Source organism: Cuculus canorus, chromosome Z (genome assembly GCF_017976375.1).
Source record: "Cuculus canorus isolate bCucCan1 chromosome Z, bCucCan1.pri, whole genome shotgun sequence".
Lineage (NCBI taxonomy): Eukaryota > Metazoa > Chordata > Aves > Cuculiformes > Cuculidae > Cuculus > Cuculus canorus.
The window spans coordinates 342469-368084 of NC_071441.1; the positions used below are offsets into that span (position 1 = coordinate 342469).

General features: G+C 38.2%; 1 long non-coding RNA gene across 1 annotated transcript; it reads left to right on the top strand.

The window, feature by feature from the left end:
- Positions 1-513: 513 nt before the first annotated feature.
- LOC128850551 (uncharacterized) lies at positions 514-25320 on the top strand. Its single transcript, XR_008447987.1, has 3 exons — positions 514-891; positions 2489-2631; positions 25005-25320. It is a non-coding gene; the product is annotated as an uncharacterized LOC128850551 (long non-coding RNA).
- The last annotated feature ends 296 nt before the right edge of the window (positions 25321-25616 follow it).

Sequence of the window (25616 nt, forward strand, 5' to 3'; positions counted from 1 at the left end):
TGGAACTAAACACCACTTGTGCTCCGGAGCCCTCCATCATTCTCCCCAGAGCCCTGAAGTCTCACTTGACGGCTTTCAGCTTTCTGCGCTGTAAGTCATCATTGCCTATTTGAAATACCAGCAGGGGGTAATAATCTGTCTCTTTCACCAAGGAAGGAAGTTTTCTAGTTCATCCTTCACTGATGCCCCTGGTAAGCAGCAGACCTCATTGTGGAGCGGGTCCGGTCTACGGATGGGTCCCTCTGTTCCTTTTAGAAGGGAACCCCCCTAAGACTCTGGCTGGGTGGCAACATCTATCCTGCTTGCTGCAGCATTCGGAGCAGTTTTAACCTTCTGCTGGGTAGCCACCATGGTCCACGGTCCCTTATGGTTGGCCTCCATCCCCTCTCTGCTCGAACTGCCCTGTTACACTAACGTGCCACGCGCCTCTTCGCCGTGCTCCCAAGGGACTGTTTAAATCTCCCGCGGTAACCGCCGGGACCGCCCCCTCCCGTCAGGCACCGCGCGGGAGCATCCGCTGCCGCGTGTCAGGAGCCGAGCGCCGCCGGCCCCGCGCCCGCGTGGGTTTTGCTGGGCTCTTCCCGTCTCAGGGAAGTGCCTCACCGCCTCCGACGGCCACCCCACCGCGGTACTCCGCGTCCTGCCGCTGGATGCCGCCGAAAAAGCAAGAAGAAGCAGTGAGAGGGAAGTTACACAAGCGATATAACTTTGTAGGAGGAATCAGACCAGCCATAAATCTGGCTTAAATTACAGAATAATGAATCAATGGAACAGGATTATAATGCTAATTTATTTTAGTAAAAAGTCATGTGGCATTTTGAGTACTGGACAACAAAATTCTGGCTACTGCAGTAAAACCTTTCAACAGGAAGTGGTACAAGCAATGTAACGGTAAGTGCAAGGGCGTGCTCAAAGCCCATCCAGTAGTTTTGTGGTGGATGTGTTAGTATTGCCTTAATAAAGAAAGAACTGAGCATGGAGTAATAGTTACCATTCAAGACGTTTCTACAAAAAATCCTTTAAAAAACAACTCTCAGTAACAGTTCTGAAGACACTCCCAGGTTTTGCAAGCGTGGTATCTGAAGTCAGTTTTGCAAATGATCAAATGAAATGTTCATAATTATACTCCAGAAGTGATGTCTTAGGCAATACAGGTGTAGCACTATTGTACAAACCTAGTTTTGCAAGTACAGTTTGTTGCCTCTATTAAGTCATCTGCCATCAAACTTCAGTTTAGTGACCTGGACCGAAAGTACAATAGATGACATTGAGTAGAATTTGGTTTAAAAACATCCAAGGACACATCAGTGAGAGCAGATATACCTATGAGAGGCAAAGCAACTTGTTAGCAAGATTTTGGCTCAGACATGGTGCAATAATCCTGAATTACCTCTGCACCTCTGCTGCTAAATCCTGTCTCTTGGCATGGGTTGCTAGTGCCAGTGTAACGCCATGCTTATGACGCTTTTGATACTGCCAGTTCCTGAGCACTGAGAAAGCTGGAGGTGACACTAAATACAGTCCTTCTGACAAAAAGATATGTTTTCCCTTTGATGAAAAGCCGACTGGATCAGAAAAAATCTTTAGTCATCAAACTGAGATTTCCCAGTGGCACAGATCAGAATAGGATGTAGTGGCTCCTACTATTCGTTCTCCATTCTTCTCATTAAGTCCTAGTAAATATTTACAATAGGAGGTCATGGCAGAAAACAGTCATTGTCAAGAATCGCAAGTCTGCCTGTGACACTGTACCTAACAGGTGATTTTCACCATGTGAATTCTCAGATTACCATGCTGAGCCGAAGTACCTTTAATGGGTGAGTATTATTTCCATGTTGAGAAAGAATCAGAGACTTGGAAAGATGGAAGTACTCTGAGTAAATGAAAAATTTTATATAAAGGGATGGACAATAAAACTGCAGCAGCTGTAGCACTGTTTTGTTAGATGATTACAAAATGAAAATAAGCTGAATATGGGAAAATCTTATTTGGTAGCAATAAAAGCTTCATGTATATTCAACAGAGCATTGTTTTCCAGAGTTTAAGAGGAAAGCATCTGATAGTAATTCTTCCATAGTTCATCTGTCATCAACTATTAGAATCTTAGAATATAATTAAAGATTAAGAAATACTACTTTATGCTGCATGGTCAAAATTGCACAATTTCTGGAAAAGTGTATAATCATGAAATTCACTATTTAATCACCATCTTCATTAATGCAAAAAAGTAAAATTGGAATCCAGAACTACAAATCGATCTTCTATTGATAGGTATCATCTATGTTCTAATGAAGTGACAGTCTTTCAAAAATCTGCCAACAGAAGCCTTTACAATACACGACATGGTTTAAATGTATTTTATTTAATACCGGGGGAATTTACATTTCATCTCTCAGCCTTTTACAAAGCTGCTGCAAATGATTTAGCTTGACTTTAGATTTCAGAGTAATTTCATTTCAATTTCATCTCACTTTCGTATGATTCCTAGGTTTTGTTTAACCAGATGTGGACTACTGACACTTAGCATGTGGAATAACAGGTCAAAACTGTGGGACGCTTGAATTCCAGACTTGTGGAATTAGTAAAGATGAAAAATAAAGTGTTTGATGCATGCCAAAATCCCAGGAAAATGTAAGTGAAACCTAATGGTAAAATTTAAATGAAGCTTAATTGTTTACTGTGCACTTGCCACTGAAATCCTGCTGTGTAATGAATGATGGAACATTTTAAGGCTGTGTCAGAGCTCCAAAACAGAGTCCAAGCACTTTCAAATACCTTAATTGTTCATGAGCCAAATGTAGGAGAGCTTTTCAGATGAAGAAATTATTATTCTATACTAGAAATATAAAAAGAGTAGTCCTAGAAAACACATGGAGCATTAATTATGAAAAAAATACCAAGTATTAAAATGCATTTTAATTTGTTGCCCGTAAAACAATTAAATAGCAGACCTTTGTCATGCAATTCAAAAATGATGTTCTATCTTTGTTTCATGGGGAAAATCAGTTTCCTACCGAGCTAATTAGTCATATAAGCTTTCATTTAAACTACTGTTTCAGTTCACTTCAGTGGAATACTTCAAATTCCTATACAAAGACTTCTAAACAATGAAAATGCAAAATCATGAATCAACTAAGGCACCAACAATTTCTGTAGCATAGTGACAAGCTGGTTTCAAAATTTCATCAGCCTATGTTGGAAGCTGTGTTTTCAAGACTATTTTAAGCTAAATGCTGGGATGCAGGAGAACTAGATTTTTTACTTCCCCATTCATTAGTATTCAGTATACGTTAGGTGTTATCTTCTGAGCATATTATATTTTTTAAAACTGCCTCTAACATCTCGCCAAAAATATTGTTTTCCACCAGCTGAAGGACCAGCATGTGTTGAACCACTGATTCTGTTCTCAAATTTGCATAAGCTACATATAGACGAAACAAATGTCCTCTTAAATAACAGGCAGCACTTCAGCAGTAAATTGCCAACTTCAAATTCTTCTCTCAGTTATGATCAAAGTTAATTTCAGAGTCTGTGCACTTGACAGGGAACGTGGTCCTCACTCTTAGCATTACCATGAGCTGTTTTCTCAGTAGTGTAACTCACTTTCCATGATATCTGCTTCTTGCTTTTAGCACTGTGAGAAAAATCTACATTGCATGCATAGTCTTTTTTTATTAATTCCAATTTCAATGCAAACCAGCTAGATGGTGCATTGTATCAAAGATATAATATTTACAAAAAGATCACATAGAACCTAAGATTGAAAGTTTCCATACTTTTCTTTCAGTGAGGAAGTGCTTCACAGCAGAACTGTTTAACCAGCCAAAACCTAGATATTCTCTGAGTATGTCAGTTCCAGAAGAGTGAGAGCGAATTTAGCACCATGGTTGCCACTGCACTACTGTCTCTTCTTGACTGAAAGATTAACTCCTACTGTTAAGACACTAAATGCTCCATGTCTTCCATCTCTGTTTTATGCAATCTTTCCCAGGTACCTGAGTCTTTAGGAATTGCTTAGTACAGCCTGGCATGTGCAGTAGGTGAGACAGGAGGACTGTGTGTTGTAAGTTCTGTGTATGTGAGACAGCCTAGTATTAATAGCTGTGCAACATTTTGAGGTTATACAGACGTGTACATTAATGTACTTGGTGGAAGTCTGACAATGAAGGAGGCGCATTACTGAATTTATTAGTCTATGCCTTAAATATCTATTTTCTTCCTTGTGCTTGATCACATTGTTGTTTTGTATAGCTATATAATGTTTCTCTGTGTAATAGAATTCTGATAAAGGGAAGAGTATTTCTCTAGAATCTTTTCATTGGGAGGGCTGAGTTTATTTTCACTTTTTAACTTCAACTGCGGAACTTGCAGAACCCCCTGGTATTTCACATCCTCTGCCTGGCATGCAGATTAGGACTGAATCCTCTCCATTGAATCAGGAGCTGTACTTTGTTACAAGTCATAATATAATGTGATTTTATACATCGTTAGCATAAGGACTCATGATTGTTGTGCAACAGAGATATTGGATTAAAGTCATTGTGGAAAGAGAGAATGTAATATAAAAATGCTACGTTTCTGTGGGTTTATTCACTGCTGTGTTGTCTCAGTCACAGCTCTGTCGTCTCATAGGTTTTTTTTCCTATGGCATTTCCACCTGAGAGACTTATTTTCCCTCCTTGAGCTCCTTCATGTCCCATGACTATCCAAATGAACAAAATTAAATGCTCACAGTTCAGCTGCCCTCATGCCCAGATGCTGGCTGCACATAGCCAGCCTCCTCATCAGAGGTATTATTCAAGATTGTTCACCATTTGTATTTTAAGGGCAGTTAATTGCTATTATTCTTACATTTGTATGGTTTTTTTCCTGTGTCTTGTCATCTAGGTAAGAGACACAGGCCTGCATGTGCATCATCTAGGGTATTCTCATTACAACTACTCTGCTTAATGACCTATGTATATATAGTTGTAACAATAATGGTACCTTCTGAAAGTGTTCAGTGAAATCCTCTGTCAATAACACAAACTACAGCTTAAGGATTTGTACCATGCTATTCCTACGCCGTAAAATGCTCAATAACTTTTGTCACTCAAAGAATTAAGAGTTTTCTCATTTCATTTGTGCAACACTTCTACTATTTTCCAGTAAGTTGATAATGGATATACAATACTGGATAGAGGAGGCTGAATATGGCGAAACCACTGTTTTAAGGATGTAACACAAGCAGATTTTTAATTGCACTAATTATCAAGAGATTTTTTCATATTAACATCTGTTTTCATATTAATACCAAATCATTCATGTGTTAACAAGACCATTCACTTTGGCTGTGTACTAATTACTATTTCTGATTCATTCTTCTCCTGTTCTCAGAAGTTTCAGGCATCCCATCAGAATACAGAAACAATGCTTAAACACTCAAGTAATTAATCACAGATCATAAATAACGAACAGCGAGTGAACAGTGTCTAAATAATCCATTGATTTAAAATTGTCCATCCAGATTACTCATCTGATCCTTTTAAATAAGGCAAAGAAAAATTGGGCCTGCATCACAACAAATTTGAGTGAGGTAAAGGTCTTCATTTCTTTGTGGAGAATGACTCAGATACCATCTACACGTGTGTCAACCAGAAAAGAAAGGTTAAAGAAAGAGTAAACCCAATGATGAACAAAAATGGTGACCTCATATCAACAGATGAGAAGACTGACATAGTCAACAACTTCTTTGCCTCAGTCTTCACTGTCAACCACTCTCCTCACTCCTCCTGGGTAAATGGACAACAAGATGGGGACAAAAGGGGTAGTCCCTCCCACTGTGGGGGAAGATCATGTTCACCACCACCTGAGGAACTTGAACATACATAAGGCTATGGGAGCTAATGAGATGCATCCCAGAGTCTTGATGGAACTGGCTGATGCAGTTGCCAAGACACTTTCAATGATATTTGAAAAGTTGTGGCAGTCAGGGGAAGCCCCAGGTGACTGGAAAAAGGGCAAAATTTTGCCTGTTTTTAAAAAAGTTAGAAAGGATGATGTGGGGAACGAATGATGGACCTATCAGCCTCACCTTGGTGCCTGGGAAGATCATGGAACAGATCCCCCTACGAACTATGCTAAAGCACATGGAGGACAGGGAGGTGATTAGAGGCAGCCGGCATGGCTTCACCAAGGGCAAGCCTGTCTCACCAGCCTAGTAGGATCTGCCTTTTATAAACTCATGCTGACTGGACCTGATCACCTAGTTATCCTCTTAAGTGCCATCCGTGCAAGATGATCTGCTCCATAACATTCCCCAGCACTGAGGTCAGGTTGACAGGCCTGTAGATCTCTGGATTTTCTTGAGGGAGGTGGTGGAGGTGGAACTGCCTATCTCTTCTCTCTGGTGATCAGCAACAAGACATGATGAAATGGAATGAAGCTGCATCAAGGGAAGTTCAGATTGGATATTAGGAGAAGATTCTTCACTGAGAACATGGTCAGTCACTGGAAGAGGGTGCCCAGGAAAGTGGTCATGGCACCAAGCCTGTCAGAGTTCAAGGAGTGTCTAGGTGACGCTTCTAGTCATGTGGTTTAATTTTAGGTAGTTTTAGGTACATCACTTCAGCTTTTATAGTCTAAGAATAGGAATGTATATCATACAGAAAATTAGCAGTAAAATATGTACTATGTGGTCACTAAACATCATTATTTTTTATGAAGTAGTAAATTTTAATCTTAGAAAACATATTTGCCACATAGAAGAATGCTCAACTCATTTCAAGGCATTTCCTCTCACTAGTTTTGCACCACTGAGTTACTTTTAAACAACAGTCATAACACTAAAATACTTTAGGAACTAAAATGACCTCAGAAAGGGAATATGTGAAAGAAAATCAAGCATAAGAAAATCAAGCATAAAAAAATCAAGAAAATTTGACAAAAACTCATATCATTCACTGAAGACTTGGAGTCAGAGAAAGGAAAATTGTCTTCCTGTAGTTGTAGAACATATAAATGTCACTGTACCTATTTCCTCTTTATGTATAGGTCACTATTACTTTTAAGTTTTCAGTAAGATTTTTATTTTCTCAGGTTACTGTGCATACACAATTATTATTTAAATTGCAGTATCGGTTGTGGGGGCCCAGTCAAGATCTGAAGAATCATTCCAGTAGATGCTATTCCACAAGTCCACTCATCAGGTTTGGATAACTAACTTGATGGCAGGTTTTTTGGATATGACTAAGTTACTTGCCTTACTTAAATATTTTTTAAAAAAATCTTGATCTGTTCTGTGGTAGATCTAGAAGCAGAAGAAGAAATATAATTTAGAACTAGAAATTAAAGGAAAAGGACAGACTTCTAAATTCTTTTACAGAGATGCATCTCTTGGGGGAATTTTGTGTAAGTTGATCTGTGCAGTGGCAAATCGGTGAATTGTAGGGCTGGACACATGTTTGCAAGTCTGCAGATGTAGGATATATCATGTGTGATAGGGCCTAGGTTAAGACACAGGCTAATAAAATACTTAACCCAAATCGCAGAAATGTTCATACTCCTGTACTGTGGCTTGTAGCTGTTGCCTTGTTTCCACTTGCTTTCATATGTGAAAGTCAAACACTGCAGAAAACACTTTTTTAGTATTAGGAAACCAAAACAACTGTGTTGTCCACTGACCTTATAATAACAGCAGATATTGGTCAGATATTGGTGGTTTGTAACTGCATAATAGTGCACGATCATGCTGCTTGGGTGCTTCAATAAGGCAAAGCTGGGTTTAGACAAAATGTTTGGTTTAGCAACACAACAAAGTACTCAAATTAATTCATTCAAACACAGACATTGACAGATCTCAAAAAAAAAAATAGGAAGATGGGGAATTTTTTTCTAATTCTACGCAGATATTTTAGAAAGCAAGACTGGCCCCTACTAAGGGTGTGTTCTACTCTGTTGGTGAAGGTTTGCCTGGTTTCTGAGGGAAGCAGGTGTCATTTTTTCCCTATTTCTATCACTTCTTTCTTCACACAGGAGTTTGCAAATAGAGAGAGTGTAGTAGAGACCAACTGAGAGAAATTAACGAGATAGGCCAGCAGTGGTGCCTAGTTTGTGACTTCTACACAGCTAGCCCCCACAGCTACAGACTTGTGTCCTGAAAACTATTTTGTGACAGAGTGATTCGATTCTTCCCCTGCTGCTGGCATGGGGCAAAATAAGAGAAATCACACAAAGGTAGCCTTATAATGATATTCTCCTCTAGACCTCCCTTGAGATGAGGGAAAGCTCAGATGCTTTGGGGTAATATGATTAAGCAGATGTAATCCACATGAACGAAATGTAAATCTCAGAGGGAGTTTACACTGTTTATTCAGGTCTGTGGTGCCAGATTTACAAAATGATTTTGTGACAGCTGGACTTTTTAAGTTCCTCTACAAATACACAAGTTCTAATATAAAATCCACTGGATGAAATTAAGTGGCTCACAAAGATATGGGAGGTTTGCCAAGCAACCTCTATGGTTTTATTCCCTAACTTGTACAACTCTATGTCTTGCAATAAAGAAGGACATTTAATTAAAAACACGTTCTCTTGACGGTAAGTAGATTTCAGTAACATTGAAATCCAGGATCTGTTTAATGATGCTAACCTACTTTCTCATACAAATATTTTACAGTATCTCAGATTCAAGGGTAAAAAAGCATTGCAGTTGATACAGATTGAGAGAGCAGGAATCAGAAGTGAGACACACCGTGTGTTCAAAGAAGTTAGTTCTAGTCCTCTTCGTTTGTAGTCAGGACCGATTTTAATCCTGACAGCATTCGGATTCATAACACATAAGAAATTTTGTCATACAAGGCCTTGCTGTTCTCAGAAGAGGCTAATTCAGCATGTTGATTTTGACTATTACCGTCTGCGCCTTTTAGTTACTTATAGAGTTTTGCACATCCAGGAGTATTATGTCTGACAAATAAAACTTGTTATGTTTTGCATCTAAAAGATCATAATCACTGTTTCCACCATGGTCATGCTTTTGCCCTGTGATCTGTCTATGCCTTAGGAAACAGGCTTGTTTATACATAACAAAAGAAATGGGTGACTTATTTTTAAAGATGTCTTCCCCTTGTTAATAATCTGGTTTTCATGAACTGCAGCTGCTCCAGCTTTAGAATCATTGATCTATCCTGCACATAGAGACACAGTTCTTTCGACAGAATACACAGGAAAAGGTAAAGCAATCAGATAATTTCCTTTTGGAAACAAGATCTGTACTCTTGGAATTGCTCATGAATATCTCAGGTGGTATTGTACAAACAAACTCCAATATAAATTGGGTTTTAATCTGTTTAGCACAGGCTATAATTCCTTTTTTAGGGTACTTCATTTTCGAATAGTCTCTGGTTCAGTTCTATGCTGACACTTGCATTGATGCAGCCATGTGTTAATTGAACATAAACTACAACATAAAGGCAACATTTCTGTCCTGAAATTAATAACCGTCATTTGTACACCACATCATGTATTTTATTGTAGGAATAATTTACTGATAGAATATTTTTTGCCTAGCAGTGATTAAGAAACTGCAATTTACAATAGAAACAAATGGACCCATATAAAAAGGGTAATAAAATGTGTGTAGATGTATATAAATTAGCTCATATGAAACACAAATTAAAATTTTAAATGCTTCTGAAATATAAGGCAAAGTAGAAAGGGCTTTTCATATTATTATCCTTCAAGTTGATATGCAACCAAATAAAAGATTCAGATTTACAGGAGGATTTGCTTTATACAAAACCAAACCCATTCACTAGGTGGAAGCATCTGTTTCAGCCATTAATAACGTGTAACGTATACACTGCTTTGAACTACACATTTCTATTACAAGTGAAAGCACATTTACAGAGACAGAAGCAATGCAAGAGTGTGATAAGTCATAGTGTCACCCTAGCATACGAAAAGTGCTGCAGAGCTGGGAACTTGGGCATATGCTTCACCAAAAGGCTTTAATGTCCTCTCTAGCAGCAGGGAGGAAACATTCAGTGCACCTTGACACCATTAGAATGGAAAGTAGCGTAAGTCTCAATGATTTGCTTGGCAAGTTGCGCTTGGTGCTGGTACATGTTTATAAAAGTTAAATTGCTGCACTGAAAGTAATGCAAAAACTGTGGTCTTGGTTTGTTGTTTATTCACACCTCTCTTGTTCCCTCCTGATAAAAACAAAACGTTATCCTCTCCCCACTCTCCCCAGATTGTTCTTATTTTAAAAGTGTGAGCAAAAGCCACTTTTGAACAGAGTTTTGGGAAGAAGTCTGCAAGGATTTTTTAAATTTTTACTATGCAACTTGAATGGGAGAAAGCCCACACCTGCATTATTGACCTTAAATACTGTTAGCTAATGTAGTGCAAAAGCATTCAGCAGATTTTTCACACCAAAGTTTTATGGGCAGCCTTCCAAAACGTAGCAGCAGTTTAAAATGACCCCAGCTTTCTAAATGTGAATGGAGCCATTATAGGGTAATCGTCTTTCCCAAGCTTTAAGTTACATTTAGCGGCTTAGACTGAACTACAGATTTTTTTTTTTTTTTCTGAATGATAAGCTCTAACTCCTTATATAGTTAATTCACCTGCAGGTTTCTTTTTTCAGTCATGTGCAATGAAACCATTCCGAGTTTTTCTGTTTAAGAAAAGTTCACAATACTTGACAAATGCTAATACTGCAGTGCTCTCTTTGATGAAAAGCAGATCACTTTAGAGCTCAGGCTTTCAGTATCACATTTACGCTCCTTAAATATAAACTCTGTGCTTGGCTTTGCTAGTGCTTTATGGTACATGACCAAGAAACTTATTGAGCATGGGAAACTAAGGCATGTAGGGCTAGAAGGAGGGGTGCAATTTAATCGCAAAGCTCTCTACACAAAATCCTTTGAACTGTTTCCTGGAACCTATATAAAGTAAAGAATATCTGGGCTGCTGCTGGGTGTGCTTTATCCCCCCCAGCTGCGTGATAGGACTCTGCAAATACAGAGGGGTCACCCTTCAGCATGATTCTCATGGCAGAATCAGCTTCATAATTTTGTATTTTGGGGTGGTGCTGAATCCAAGCTCAGAAGCTGCTAAGCTCTCAGGACTTGACAGAGTCACACTGAAAGCCTCTTAGCAAAGTTTTACAGAAATCATAATTTTTCTGTAAAATATATTAGTATGATCAGTTCAGTAACCCCCCATGATAATGCAGTCTCAGAACAGCTGCTCCATAGCCACATAATGCAAACTATGTTGTTTAAGCAAAGACAAAGAAAATAATTTGTTTTCTTAGTGTATTAGTATTTTTGCCTGTGTGGAAAGAGGGTCGCGTACTTGGGAACATGGGAGTGGTAGAAGGCTATATTTATTTGTCCATGTTAAGAGTCATAAAAACTTTTGAAAACTGATGATGTGCAAGCGTCTCTGGGCAGCTGGACCAGAGGAAATTCTGCTATTTAATCTAAATCCCGTCTAAGTATTATTAATGTCCTGTTGAGTATAGTGTAATGATAACATTCTGTTCTACTTGTATTTTTGTAGTTCAGGCTATTAATATTTTATGGAGGAAAATACAGTGCCTATAGGAACAAAACAGTATTTTATTGCTTGATAAGGTTGCTTATGTTTATTCCTTGTAGCTGAAAATCAGAAATTAATACTAGTTGAATTAATAAAACAATTACATTTGTCCTGAAGCCATGACAGAGTTCGGAAATGTGGTAAGAAATGGATGCTTCTGTCACAAATATGTGGGAGGCTCTCAGACTGTCAAGCAATTAAGTGGACTTGAATAATCCTATGTAATTAAGCTTCTTACTGCATAATTATCTTTATTTTAAATGTGCCTTTTGATGAAACATCTGTTCCTTGCTCTAGATTTGAAAAGATACACCCATGCACATGATGAAAATGGTGCTTGTGAGGCCATCACACATGGTACTGCTGCTCAGTTTCTTGGCGACAAACGTTGTAATTTGCTCCATCTTTGCGTGCAAAAGGCAGGTGCTATTGCATCCTTGGCCTGCTTTGCTTGACCTCCACGCTCATTGCAGCTGTCTTTTACATTGTTACCCAGAGAAATAATTGTGCTTGACAACCTGGCTGAGGATCATCACGCAGTGAAGCGGGGAAGGGTAGCTCACAGTGTAAGCACTGTCAGAGCTGTTGGAGGTGTCTTTGCCAACCCATTTCTCAGTAAGAGGAGGAAAAAGAAAATTAGGCCGTAATAATAGGATTCTGGGGCTTTTTTCCTCTGATATCAAATATTGTTTTACTGCTGCTGCAAAGGTGGCTCTTGAATTTCTGTTAGATATGCTCAATTTTCCCAGATTTTTCACTTTGTAAACTACTGTATGCCTGCATTTATAATACAGCCTCTGTTAAATAGAATCTTACTGATTTTTAAAGAAGAGGAAGATTCTGCTAAATGCAGGAATTATTTTACCCTTGGACTTATGTAGTACATGTGCTACTAATCGTGGATTTCTACTAAGAAATAATTTCTTCTCAGTAAAATGACATGAAATACTGGTGATATATTTTTAGGATCTGAATTGTGCTTGGAAAATCCAAAGGCTGTTGTGGCAGTTCCCATCTATTCTTTGTGACTCTGCAGAGCTTAGGAATGCATCCTTAAACTTCTTAGAACCATACATGGCCTGAGGTGAGACTTCTGTAGACCACCAGACACAGGGATATCTGTGTCTTGCTCATTATGCTCTCTTCCTTGTCTTATTTTTGTATCTGCAGGAGAACATAATGTACAAACATAGCAGCTTATTTTGCAGTCCCACTGGGTCTCACACACAGAAGGGAAAATTACCCACTTTCTGGTTGAACGGACGCTACAGATACGCTGCCGCAGCGTGGCTTACAGTCAGGTTCAAGGTCTTTAAATCTGGTTCTGTCTAGTGAAAATGAAGAAGGGCATAGCTGATGAGTTCACTAGGAGCTGGACCAGGCTCTTGTTTTTCAGCACTACTCTAGTCCATGCTCTTAGACTCTTTTTGGGGTCGGGAGGCTGGCAGAGAGAGCTGAACTCTGTGCTTGTAATTGCAGAGAGACGTTAACGGCAGAATCAGAAATATGTATGATGGCTCCTGGGCTCTTTCTTACCTGCTCTGCTATCACACAAAGCTTCTTTTCTTTAATGACTCAATTCACTGCAAAATAAAACACACTGGCTAGATACTAAAAGCTCAGCCTGATGGGTTTTTTTTGATAAAACCTGCCAAATGTTATTAAAACTGTATCTTGCTTTTATTGGTCAGCATAGCTGAATGAACTGTTGAAAACAGCCTGAGGAGATTTCTGAACAGATTGACATGCTGCAGTATTTAGGGTTCATAGGCACAGCCTTGACTAAATTTTGAAATATTTTGGAAGGAAAGAGTTCTAAGCAGTTTTCTGTCAGCAACTCTAATTACTTTCGTGTATCTGATTTTGAAAACAAACTATTGTCCACTCTGCTGCAGGATTCCTGAGGCAAATCATTTGGCTTGGGTAGTTGTCAGAATTCCTGGGCCTTCATTTTTCATGGCAATGACTATTAACACCACTGTAAATAACTACATGTCTAGCATCTAAGGTGTAGAGTGAGGGATAGGACATTGGTATTATCCAAATGTAGCTGCAGACTGGAGATACTGCTGCAGAGCAGACTGAGATGAGCAGCCACTTGAAAGAGGAGAGTTCTCAGCTCCCTGCACCAAAGAGAAGCTGTCAAGCCCACTCAACACACAGTTAGTACTGATCATCACACCTGGGCCCTTTCAACTAAGAACCTGTTATAAATCACTGAGGGCATGACGTACTGTCTCCTTACCCACTTACCTTTTTGGCCTTCCAGGCAACAGGTCCCATCATATTCAGGCATCCAGGATGCAACTATTTCATGAACACAAATATTTTACCTGAAAAAACAATGTGCAATGCTAACGGAAATGATAACAATGCTAAAGGCAATGCATCATGTCGCACCCTATTTCCCACTTTGGGCACTGCAGACATGGTTACTATGCAACGTCTATAAGTTGCATTATCCTTTTAAAAATGTGTTTCCAATGACATTTGCCTCTAATTTTTCATCATGATAAATGAGATTAAGATCCTTTTTGAAACTGGTTGTAGCTCAGGGATGACCTTTTGAGAATGCCTCTGAAGAATTTTCAGAGGGATATAAACAGGATTGAGGAATAGGCCAGCAGGAAACTAATGAAATTGAACAAGGACAGATTGAATGCCTGCCATGGAATGGAAAAACCCATTGCTGTGATACAGGCTGGGGACTGCGTGATTGGGGAGCCGCTATGGGGGAAAGGTATGAGGTTTCATGTAGCAGCAAGCTGAGCACGAGCCAGCAGTGTGCTTTGGCAGGTATGATCAATCATACCCAGGACTGTTTAAAATGGGAACACAGCTAGTCAATCACCAGATGGGATTCCCCCTCTACTCAGCACTCTTTAGACCACATCAATATACTACATTCAGTTTTGGGCCCCTCAGTTCAAGGAAGGCATTGATAAACAGTCTGGAGAGGGGGCAGATCCAGGAGCACCTAACAGCAGCCCACAGTGCCTAACGGGACCTGATGGGGAGCTGAGCAAATTTCACCGGGGCACAGCGGGACGGTATGGAACATGAGAGGCTGGGACTAGCTGTAAGGAAAATTTTCCCTTGGATGACAGGTGAGCAGTGGCAGAGGCTCCCTGCTACTCCAAGGACCATAGTCTGACTGGATGGCTGGTGCTGCTGTGAGCACTTTGTCAGATCACACACCTCCTAAATCCCCCTCCCTCCCTCCCCCCCTGCCTCAGAGTTAAGCCCTGATTCTGTTTTATGATATTCCTAGGATGCAGGAGACTTTAACTGAACCTTGTATGCAAATGTACTGAAAATATACGAACACTATTAAGCAGTGTGTGCTCCATTTGGAGGAAAGGATGTTAGTAATAAGATCATGTAGGTCCTGTGCTGCAATGTACTTCTTCTGCTCTAAAGCTTTGTTGTAATTTGCTTAAAACTTTCCAAGCCTTTTTCTATTCAGGCTCAGTTTTCCAAATGTTTGCACTCACGTGGTTCTTTCATTTCTGGGAAGGGGGTTAGGGAGATATTAAACCTGCTTTCACAGCTTTTTCTTTAGAAAAGTGCCATTGGGAGCACTAGATCATAATAAGGCTGACTAGTTCTTGCTTTGCAGGTGTGCCTTTTTCTGTTGTAAAAATATTCTGGAATTTAGAGAAAATACTAAGCTGTTGAAAATTAGAGTTTCAGATATCCAGGCTATTTTTAAGCTCGAGTCATGAATATGCAACTTCAGTACCCAAGACTGAACAGAGTGTCCCACCTGTTTTTACTTTCCATTGCTTGCTTGGTCCTCCTTTGTGCTCTCTGACAGGAGCTTGACCTAGGACAGGTGAAGGAGAAAATAGCTTCAGTTGCAATCAAGTTTTTTAAGCTTCAAATAAGTTAAGGAGCAAGGGAGGGAAAAATAAAAAGTGGGACTGGAACATGGGTTTGGAAGGATAAAGCTCAATGTTGTAAGGACTTTTGAAATGGAACCTCAAAGAAGTAAAACTAAGTAAAATATCACAAGGGAGAAGGAAGGGGAGAATTAAGAATTAATGTCTCTACCAGATCCCTCCAAATACAAAACTGACTATTTTTGTACGAAATCTTTAACTCTAGCTTCATTGAGTAATTTTGCTCTTTGCTGTCTTTTTATCCTTATATACAAACTGTTCGCTCAGTCTTTCTTGAGGTAAAGTGCCACTGAAGTCAAAAGGAATAAGGCAAAATGTAGGCTTGCTGCTTTAAATCACAATTTTGGGTAAATATACTTTATTTAGGTAGCAAAGATATAACAGGATATTGAAATTACAGTAGCATGGTCATGAATATGTTGAATTCATGCATAGTTTTTAATATAATTTCTACTTGTCAGCATCCATTCCAGACACTTTTATTGCCAAAGACAGTAGCAATTCAGATAAAATGTATTTTATGAATACTATCTATCCTACAGTCTTCTCCGCAAAATATTCATTGCATACAGACTTTCCTTTTAAAGACTTTGAGTGCTGACATGAGAAGTGCTTTTCTTTACAATTAAATGTGAAAATTGCATGCCCTTTTTGTGTGCACTGTATGCAAATTGGCTTTGAATACTTTGAACTCCTTTGAATGTCTGATAAGCTGTGTGGATGTGTAATGGCTAACAAGTTTGGGTTTTCTTCTTTTAAGGAATTTTCTTTTTTCTGAAGTGTGTTCCAGTGAAAACTCCTTTTCTTGTATTTTTAAAGCCCTTCCAGTCCATTTCTTTCTCAAAGTGTGAAGGTAAAGGTTTAGAAAGTAAAACTTCCTAACAGAAACAGCTTCATGCTCCCTTAGGTCTTGGTTCTGCTCCTGCATCCCCTACGGGTCAATTCTAATTCTGTCTTTCTCTCTCACATTCTGATTCTTGCAGACCGTACATTGTCCTATGTACGGGTGGCATCTTCCTCTGCAGAAAGTCCAGTATGAGAGAGTAGTGCTGCCACTGAACTGAAAAGGTGAAAATTACTTTTGTTTTCAGTGATATAGATCTGAAGGCACTCGCTGGAGACTTGCCAACTGTGAAACTAGTTTAGATGTGAGAAAGGGATTGAGCCCTTGGGATGAAAAATTAACTGTCTTTAACTACTTTAGGCAAGAAAAAAAAGGTAGAGGAAGAGGAAAAGTTGGTTAGAATCTAGCTCTGACAGCTTTTGATGACAATTTTTCAGTGTTCACAGAGGCGCTACAGGAATTTAGTTTTATTTATAAACACCAGTGAACAATTATTTCTGAAATTTCTTGGAAAATGTTTCTTTGGAGCCAAAGGTAATGGTGGTTTTCTATGTGATTACCTGGGTGGAGAGAATATGGATTACACAGGTTTTAGGCCAGAATGCAGGTCAGAAACAGAATGGCTGGTTAAGGCCTTGCCTCTCTTTGGGGAATTTCTCTAGCACCATAAGCTTGATAGTCAGTAATTGTACTGTGGATATATACATTTAACTAAACATGGGCTCCTCTGCAGAATAGCTGGAATTGCCACTTAGTGCTGGAGCTGTGCCAGCGCTTTGTCTCCATCAATGGTCACCCCTCAATCAGGAGTGAAATCTACTATTTTTTAAAGTTGCAGGGAAAATCTATCTAAAGATAATAAAGTTTTTGTGAAAACCAACAAACCAACCAGAAAATTATTGCTGCATTCTTCTCTCTTTGGGATTTTCAACAAAAATATTATTTTCAGTACAATTTCTTCATTAATTAACTGAAATCTTTGAAAAATCTCTTTGCCTGTGACAATTGTTAATTTTTGTCAGTGATGGAAAAGTTTTTGGCGCTGACAGAGTCAAATGGAGTGATTACCCAGAAGCTGGAAATGTAAGAACAGAGGATCCACAAAGCAGGAAAACTACAGAAGAACTGATAATGTACTGAGAGTGAGAGGCCATTTGAACAGATAGAGAACTAGTAGCAGGAAGGGTGTGCTGGCACAAACAGAACAGAATGAGAAGTTGTTCTCATTTTCAATGTTATTTCTCTATGCTAGCATTGTGAAGCAGCCTTAATTTGTGTAACACAATGCAAGTTTGATATCCAGTTGCTAAATGTTGCCATTTCATGAAAAAATGGTTATTTTGTAAATATAAATTAGATTTTGAGATTTTATAGAGCAAAGGGACCTTAAGGCAAATTGTGCCTGGATCCCTACATAAAAACTTTGGAAATGTAGTGTGCGGGGTCTAGCCCTCTGCCTTTAAATATTTTTTTTAATCTGTGGGACAGAGGGATGAGAAAGTAAGCAAGAGAAAAGGAAGGAAGTTTCAGTAACACATTAAAATATTCATATTTCAGACCGTCAGGCAAATAAGACCTTCAGTGTACAAAAATACGCATACGAGGCCTAAAGTTGGAAGATAACTAAGTAAAAAATCTTTCCTTGAACAATGGTAGGTGCTTCAGGGTGCACCTGCTTTATTACTCAGCCTGAACCCTAAATTTCTTTGTAAATGGCTGTGATTCTCCAATTACTTAGATTTGAGCTTTTCTGTTGCTTAAGATGTTCCCTTGAATGCTCTCAAAATTCTGGATGCAAATAAACTCTGTCCCCTAAAAAATCATAATATGGTAGTTTCTGTGAACATCTTAATTTTCTTCTTCTTTGTATGTTATTGTTGCAGCCTCATAATTACACTGTGAGTTATAAAAGGTAACTATGACATATGTTTAACAATCTATGTGCGTGTTTGGCATAGAATCTTAAAGAATTACTGTTCAGGTGCATAACAATGATAGTGTAGGAATAAGAGGAATAAAAAGAAGGAAGCATGAAAAATCTGTTCCTTGAAAAAGGAACTGCTGTTCCTTGAAAAAAGCTTGCACAATCTGACACAAACTGAACTTCTTCTTAATCATATTCTCTGGCTTTCCAGTGAATTGATAATGGATTTATTGGGTTTTCATCCTTTGAATTTCAGAGTCTTTGTCTGTACAACAGAATGTTAGAGGGCTTTCCCCCCTTCCGTATAAAAAAAAGTAATTGAGTTATTGCGACAAAGAAGAAAGTTGATTTAGGTCCCTTTGGTATTTGGATTACTGGTAATCTAGGAAATGGACATTGGAATACAGATGACTTAGCATAATTTATTGGTAAACATGAAACCATTTTCATTCTTCAAGGCTCTTGTTCTTACATTCCTTAGTTCAGCAAAGAGAAAAATTGAATATCATCTTTGAAAGAATGAATAAAAACATGATCCTATTTATATAGCTAATTACATGGCTAATTATATACCTAATTACTATTATATACCTAATATTATTTATTAGGTTAAAATAGGTTGTATCACTGTCAGACAGAAATTGCAATGACGTAAGTGTATACGACAAAAAAACCAGAGATTTAAAAATTAGAAAGACTGTCTTATAGGCAATATTAGTTATTGTTCTGCACTGTGAAAGATGTTATTCAAATTAAAACAATCTGAAATTTACGTCTTTTATCTAAGTTACAGCCAATTATTGTAATGACTTCTGCCCTAGCTGTGTTATTCTAGTTTGTATTGCTCTTGAGTTTTCTCCATTTCTCATTACACAGTTGTACCTAAAATGTCATTAGTAAGTTCTTAATTACTATTCCCAAGCCCTGGATAACATATCTATCTGCTGTTCTGCTCACGATTCCTAAATTAGAATGACCATTCCCTGACATCCATGTTACATAGTAGTTTACTGGAGCTAACCCATGACATTTCAACAGCAACTTCTGTACTATCTTTTGTCCTTTGATAACTCAGGGCTGCTTTTGTCTGTTACCTGGAGATATCAAAAGACAAAAGCAAAACCTGTTTTTAAAAAGTCCTTGGAGGTTTGCTTTGATTCAATTTCTCTTAACAACATGTAAGGGAAGTGCCAGAGAGCACCTTCCTTCACTAACAACACTTAGGATTATATTAGTCACCTCTGCTGTCAGAGTTACCTCACCTAGCAATGTAAACAGTATCACAAACATTGGGGAACAGTAACTGATGGACAAAGATGTAATCTACTTTTTCCAAGCACTGTTTTCAGGGCATGAAAGCCAGATAATGAATACTTGCACTTTTCAAGCAATTGAACTGAGTTGTAATTGTATCTCTTGCATGACTCTTAGTGGAAATTGTGCTTATTAAAAGGCAAAAGCAAGAATTAATTTTTTCTTCAAATTGGTTTATTTTGAACATATTATTTTTTAGCACTCAAAGCTTTTGAATAACATTTTTGTGTGAAATACAGTACTGAGGAAAAGATTCTAAATTGAGCAGTAACAAGGATAAAATAAGCAAATCCAAAACTGAAGTAATTATTAGTCACATTTCCAGTTTTCAGAGTAGTTTGGAACAGCTAGTAAGCAGCCTTTCTGGCTCTGAACAGTACTGTAGCACTGGTACACGCAGGAACAAGACGGAGCCCTCTTAACAGTCGAGCATTATTCCAGACTGACTCTCCATTTCCATTTCTGTGTGTGCTACATCTTATAGCAGTGGTTTCATCTTACTCGGTGAAGAAATAAATATTTCCATAAATATGATTGGATCATATTGGGTTCTTGCGAAAAAAAAAAAAAAAAAAAGAAAAAAAAAAACCCAAAAGTAAACGTACATTTTCTAAAATCATTATAAATTCTGTCCATTGGATTCTTATCAATCTATGCTCTGTGTGCCATGCTGGTAGAGAGGCCTCTCTCATTAGATCTGTCCTGTAGGTTTCTGAGTGTTCACACTGGGACCTGACACAAATCTCTTAGCTGCCCCTTTTTCACAGTCACCACCGGCTTGCTGTCCTGATTGAAAGCTAAGGGGTTTATTTTTGTTTGGTTTTGTTTTGCTTTGTTTTTTTCACCAGCAAGTTAATCTGGCTTACGTGCAGCCACATGTTATGGGAGCTGGGGAAGAGGAAAACCATGAGAACTGGTTGATGAAAGCAGATGGGAGGGTAAGGTTTTCCCTTTTGGAGGCAGTTCTGTCTCAAGCCAGATTAAGACACTTTTGAACTTGTTAACGCTATCAAGTTCCCTTATTCCTTTAAACCTTCTCCCTGTCCTTACTTGAAGACTTTCCCTTCCATTCTTCGGTGTTTGCCAAGCCTTTGGTAGGATGGAGTGAGAGAAGTTAAGGAAGAGAAGGAGAAGGGAGAGGAGGTAGCTAGTTCAGGGATTTAAACAAACAAGCCTTCTTTTCATGCAGGTGGCAATCTGTTCCACTGCCAGCTCCACTTTTACGTGTGTGAAAGGAACAGTTCACCTTGAATTGTCTGTTTCCTTTAAAAAATGTCTGTCTTTGCTTGTCACAGGGAAAGATGTTTGGGTTTTAGAGCATTTTTCACACTGAGAAAAGTACACATTCGTAACACATTAATGGTTAACTAAATTCCAGTACGTAGATTTCCTGTCATTGTAAATCTCACCTAAGAGATTAGTCCATTTTTTATTTCATATTTCTTCTGATTTTATGTTACTCTTCCATTGCAGTAGTTATTCTCTCCCTCTTGACTATTGCTGCTTCATGTAATTTTTCCCATAGTGTTCTGACATATGTAAAGCACTGTGTAAATATTAAAAATTAAATAGCCATTATGAGCTTTTAAATTTCATTTCTATTGATGGAGGAGTACTAATACAATCTTGTCAAACCGATGCTTGAAAAAAAAAATGTTCAAGCAAAACAAGATCAGCCTTTGCTACATAAAATGTTTCTAATAAACTTGTTCTGAAATGAATGATAGACCAGGCAATAAGTATCTGATTATGTTGATAAATATATTACTTTGATGGAACTGCCACTCACTGTTGATTCTTATTTTTCCTTCTGAGGTATACAAGAGTATTGCTGTTTTAGAGTGGGACATAATTCATGCAAGTATCAACCTTTTCGGCCACTCTCGTGAGTTTTTTAGCTCAAAGACAAGTTGTACAAGGAAGGCGTGCTGTGGGCTGTGGGTTCTCTGCTGGTTCTGCTACAGGCAGAGTAGTCTTCATCATCACTTAATAATTCAGTTTCACAACTCTTCAGAGAATGTGAATGAGTGCCTATACATTTGTTTCTAAAGAGGACCCCTCCTGTAAGCAAAAACATAACATAAGCCTGGTGAGCTTGAGTACAATAGGCTTCATGTCATCCTTGAAGAACATACTCTGCCAACTCATTGTGTAGTACTGACTGCAGGACTTCTGACAAATACATTACAAAGATAGTTTATTCAGCTATTGTATTTTGTCTGAGTCCTTTCTGAACCTGAAGCAGTCATTGCAGCAGGGTGCACTAATTGCTCATGTGCTGCAGTAACCTTTTCAACTGGACAACATCTCATGTCAGATTTCGTGTTGATGTCACTTTTCTTTAATTACAGTGTGCTGGCAGGGAGAGAAAGCCTGATAGTGCAAAGTGCCATACAGAGTCTGCAATGGGCTTGCTGTGCTCTTCAGAGATTTGCTCTAAGAACAGAACAGAACAATTGTTTCTTCTATCCACTTTATTTTCATACTTCATATTCTTGCAAGCTTGAAGCCAGTAGCATGAGTACATTAGAGTATGTATGTTCAAATTCCTTTAAAAATCACTTGTGAATGAAGGTAATTACTCAAAATAATTTGGGAAGGTATTGCCTGTTCACATATGAAAGGAATTAAATATGATCAGAAAGTGTGGGAGGGGGGAAGCAAGCACACAAGTCTCTTACCTTTCTTTAATGATTCTTCAAATAACTCAGAAGTGATTGATTTTACTAATGATCATAGTAATGATAATTCTTGTTTGTTACACTAAAAATATTGGGACTGTAAAGTCTTTTAAAAAAAAATCAGTCTTAACAAACCAGTAAATAATGCTGCAGGGTAGGCACATGTTTCTCTCACAGTGCCAAAGGTTAATAAAAACTGGTTCCCAAGAACTGGCTAGCCAGAAAGGGGAACTATTAGTTCAAAGAAGTTGTCTTTTTAGCAATGATTTCTTCTGGTTCGAATATTTCTCTACTATAACCTCAATGATGCCATTTAGAATGTAACCATGGTACTTATCCAGAGGACATAGTACTATTACAGCTAAATTATTATGAATGTTATTCGACACTACAACAGCCTGATGCCTTGCCGTGGAAGTTCCAAGAAATGCGTTTTGATTCGTCAAAATTTCAAATCAAAGGAATATCCAGTAACCAAGGAGATTAGCCTTTTTGGTTTGATTTGTGTTGTCTTGCTTCTAACAAAATTGCTGCAGAAACAAACTCTGTCTTTCCATTAAGTAGTAATGCATCCAAAGAAAATTTACTGTTTCCTCTGAGTAATTCAAGAGGGCTTTGGCCTCTGGGCATTAAAGGTTCTTTACATCTCTCAGCGTTGTCTGTTAAGGATTACAATTTTTGTGCTTAAGTGCAACTAAGACAAAACCTTCAGCTTTGAAAGATAATTCAGTCAGGTGGAACCTGAGTACATGGTACTTGATTAAAAATCATGGAAATAATTTTTGTCTGCACTCAGCCCAGCCTCCAGTCTTCCTGCTGCAACTGTGCGTCATGAATTATGAGTCATCCTCAAAACACTCAAAAGAATGTGAGAACAAAAATTGATGTTGTATAATTTTTATTTGGCTTCTGGATATTAACGCTCCAGAGTACAGTGGCTTTGCATACCACCTCATTTGGCTGAAGCCCTGGAAGTGTTTAAAAAAAAAGAGTAAGCAGAGTTGTCACATATATTTCCTGGAACTCCATTTTAAAGTTATGCATCAGATATGATAAATCTCTTAATAAAGACATATAAATTGGCAGTGCTAGTTCTGCCAACATGTCCTCTGAGATCTCTGCCCACCGTTTCCCAGGAACATACTAATTTTGAGAAAGAATACCCTTGAGGAGAAAGGCTGTGTGACACAGGGAAGAGAGGCTTACAACATTCAGGAGGAGGCATGTGAGAGAACAAATAATGAAGACAAAAGAGACAAAAAGAGGAAGGTAAAAAAGAGGAGAGGAAAACAAGGCAGCAAAGTGGTGTCTGGAAATATAAAAAGCATCTGACTGTGAGAGGTATGAAAAAAAGCCACGAGGCTATATAAAAAGGAAGTGAGAGTGAAATGGTGCTGTGAATATTTGAGCTCAAAACATCAAAGAAGGCAGAGTAATAAAGGGATAAACAAGATATGAGAAACCACCCCTGACAGGGTGTACAGGCTGTGCAAGGAGATACTTGCACCAGAGAAAGTGGACTATGTGGACAAAAAGGAGGCTAAAGAAATGTAGTGTCAGGAGCAAGACTCTAGCTTGGGAGCATTTGGGCTGTGGAACTATAAAGAGACATTTGAAACAGTGTGGGGGAATACAAAGTGTGAAAAAGAAGAATACAGTATCTTGAAGCAGGCAGGAGAAGGGAGTTTAAAGCTAATGTGAAAAGTGGGAGAGACTATGCACCTTTGCACAGGGATCTGAATAGACTAGAGCTGATAACAAAGCTGTTTTGATGGGTAGGAAAGGAAGAAGTTCAACAGAATTCCACCAGTGGCTGGGGGAGGGAATGTACAGTGAATGACCTGAATCATAATTTGTATTGCATTTGGAAATCGGAGTAAATAACCTTGCAGCATCTGCATTAAAGGGCATGGTAACACGTAAGAGTTTCAAAAATTGGAAGGCAGAAAGAATAACAACAAAGATAATATATCTTGTGGTTTTTTTTTTTTTTTAGAATCAGTCATGATTTTTCTGGGGGTTTCATTTGTGAGTTCTGAACACAGAAGATATGCAACGAATTATATTTTTTTAAGGATTTCACTGCAGTTTGTGGTGAAGGGTTAGTAATGCCAGTTAAGAAAACAAACCACTTTTCACAGTTTCCATTGCACTTTAAGATCAATGCAATTTTTGTAATAGCAAAGATGAATGAAGCTATTTTAGTAAGAATGAAGTAAAGACTACTTTCCTAAAAATAGTAGCGGTAGATTCTCTTTTTCAGAAAGCCATTTTCATTCCCGTTGCTTTACAACATATTCTGCTCTGTAAGGCTTTCGTAATATGGAGCCATGCCAAGCTAAGTCCCATCGTATGAATTCAGAAGACTTGATGTAATCTGGCACATCATCATTCACTGATTGTTTTGCCTGAGGAAATCATTGCGTTGGAAAGTCTTTAAAAAACAAGGAAATAAACAAACTCACTCGAAATCAAAAGTAGTAGCAAGTAACTAATGATCAGCATAAAAGGGCTTTAGAAACCAGGGTGCAGTGGACCTGTGTGACACTACTCTGGTAGCATTGACAAGTCCTGACAGTAACAAGAATATGAGTGTTCATTACATTTTATCTTTGTTTTGACTCACATTTAAACCAAGTGATAAAATAATCCGAGGTGGAAATCTCACAATGCACTTTCCAGGGTTCTCAGGCTTATGTTCCCTAATCTTCAAAAAACTACCATACTGAAATATATTTCTTTCTATATTTTAGACAAAGAACGATCACATGCAGAACTACAGTTAATCTACATTAAATTTCATTTTATGGCTATTAAAGAGCAAGATTAAAGAGCACAGAGAAGTGGTACCTTCGTGCATCCATTCTCACAAGAAGTGTTTAATCTGGCCATTTGTAATGGACTCTTGCATCCAGCTAATAACGAAATGTACATATAAGGAAAAAAAATCCCTTTTGAGTATAGTAGGTGCAGAGTTTCACTCCTACAGCTTCAACTGCATAATTTAAAATTTACTCCAGATTACATTCTCCATACTGCAAAATTTCAGTGTTTCATTGTGAACAGCTTTCCAAGTAACTGTATGTTTTCAAGAATGCTTTAAATTAGAGAGCTGGAATGTTGTTCTTATCTGTTGATTAAAAGAAATACTGTTACATCTGTAATAAAAATATAATAAAACATAATAAAATCTGTATTATTTCTTGAAAGTCAGAATTGTGATAAAAGCGTGGAATAAGCAGTTACTGAAATAATACTTTACTCCTTTTTTCTTTTTTTTCTGTATGTTATAAATGATGTTAGTACAGACAGTTTAAACTCAAAGCTTTGACTTACACGGTTTGCTAGCTTGTGTTTTGACCTTA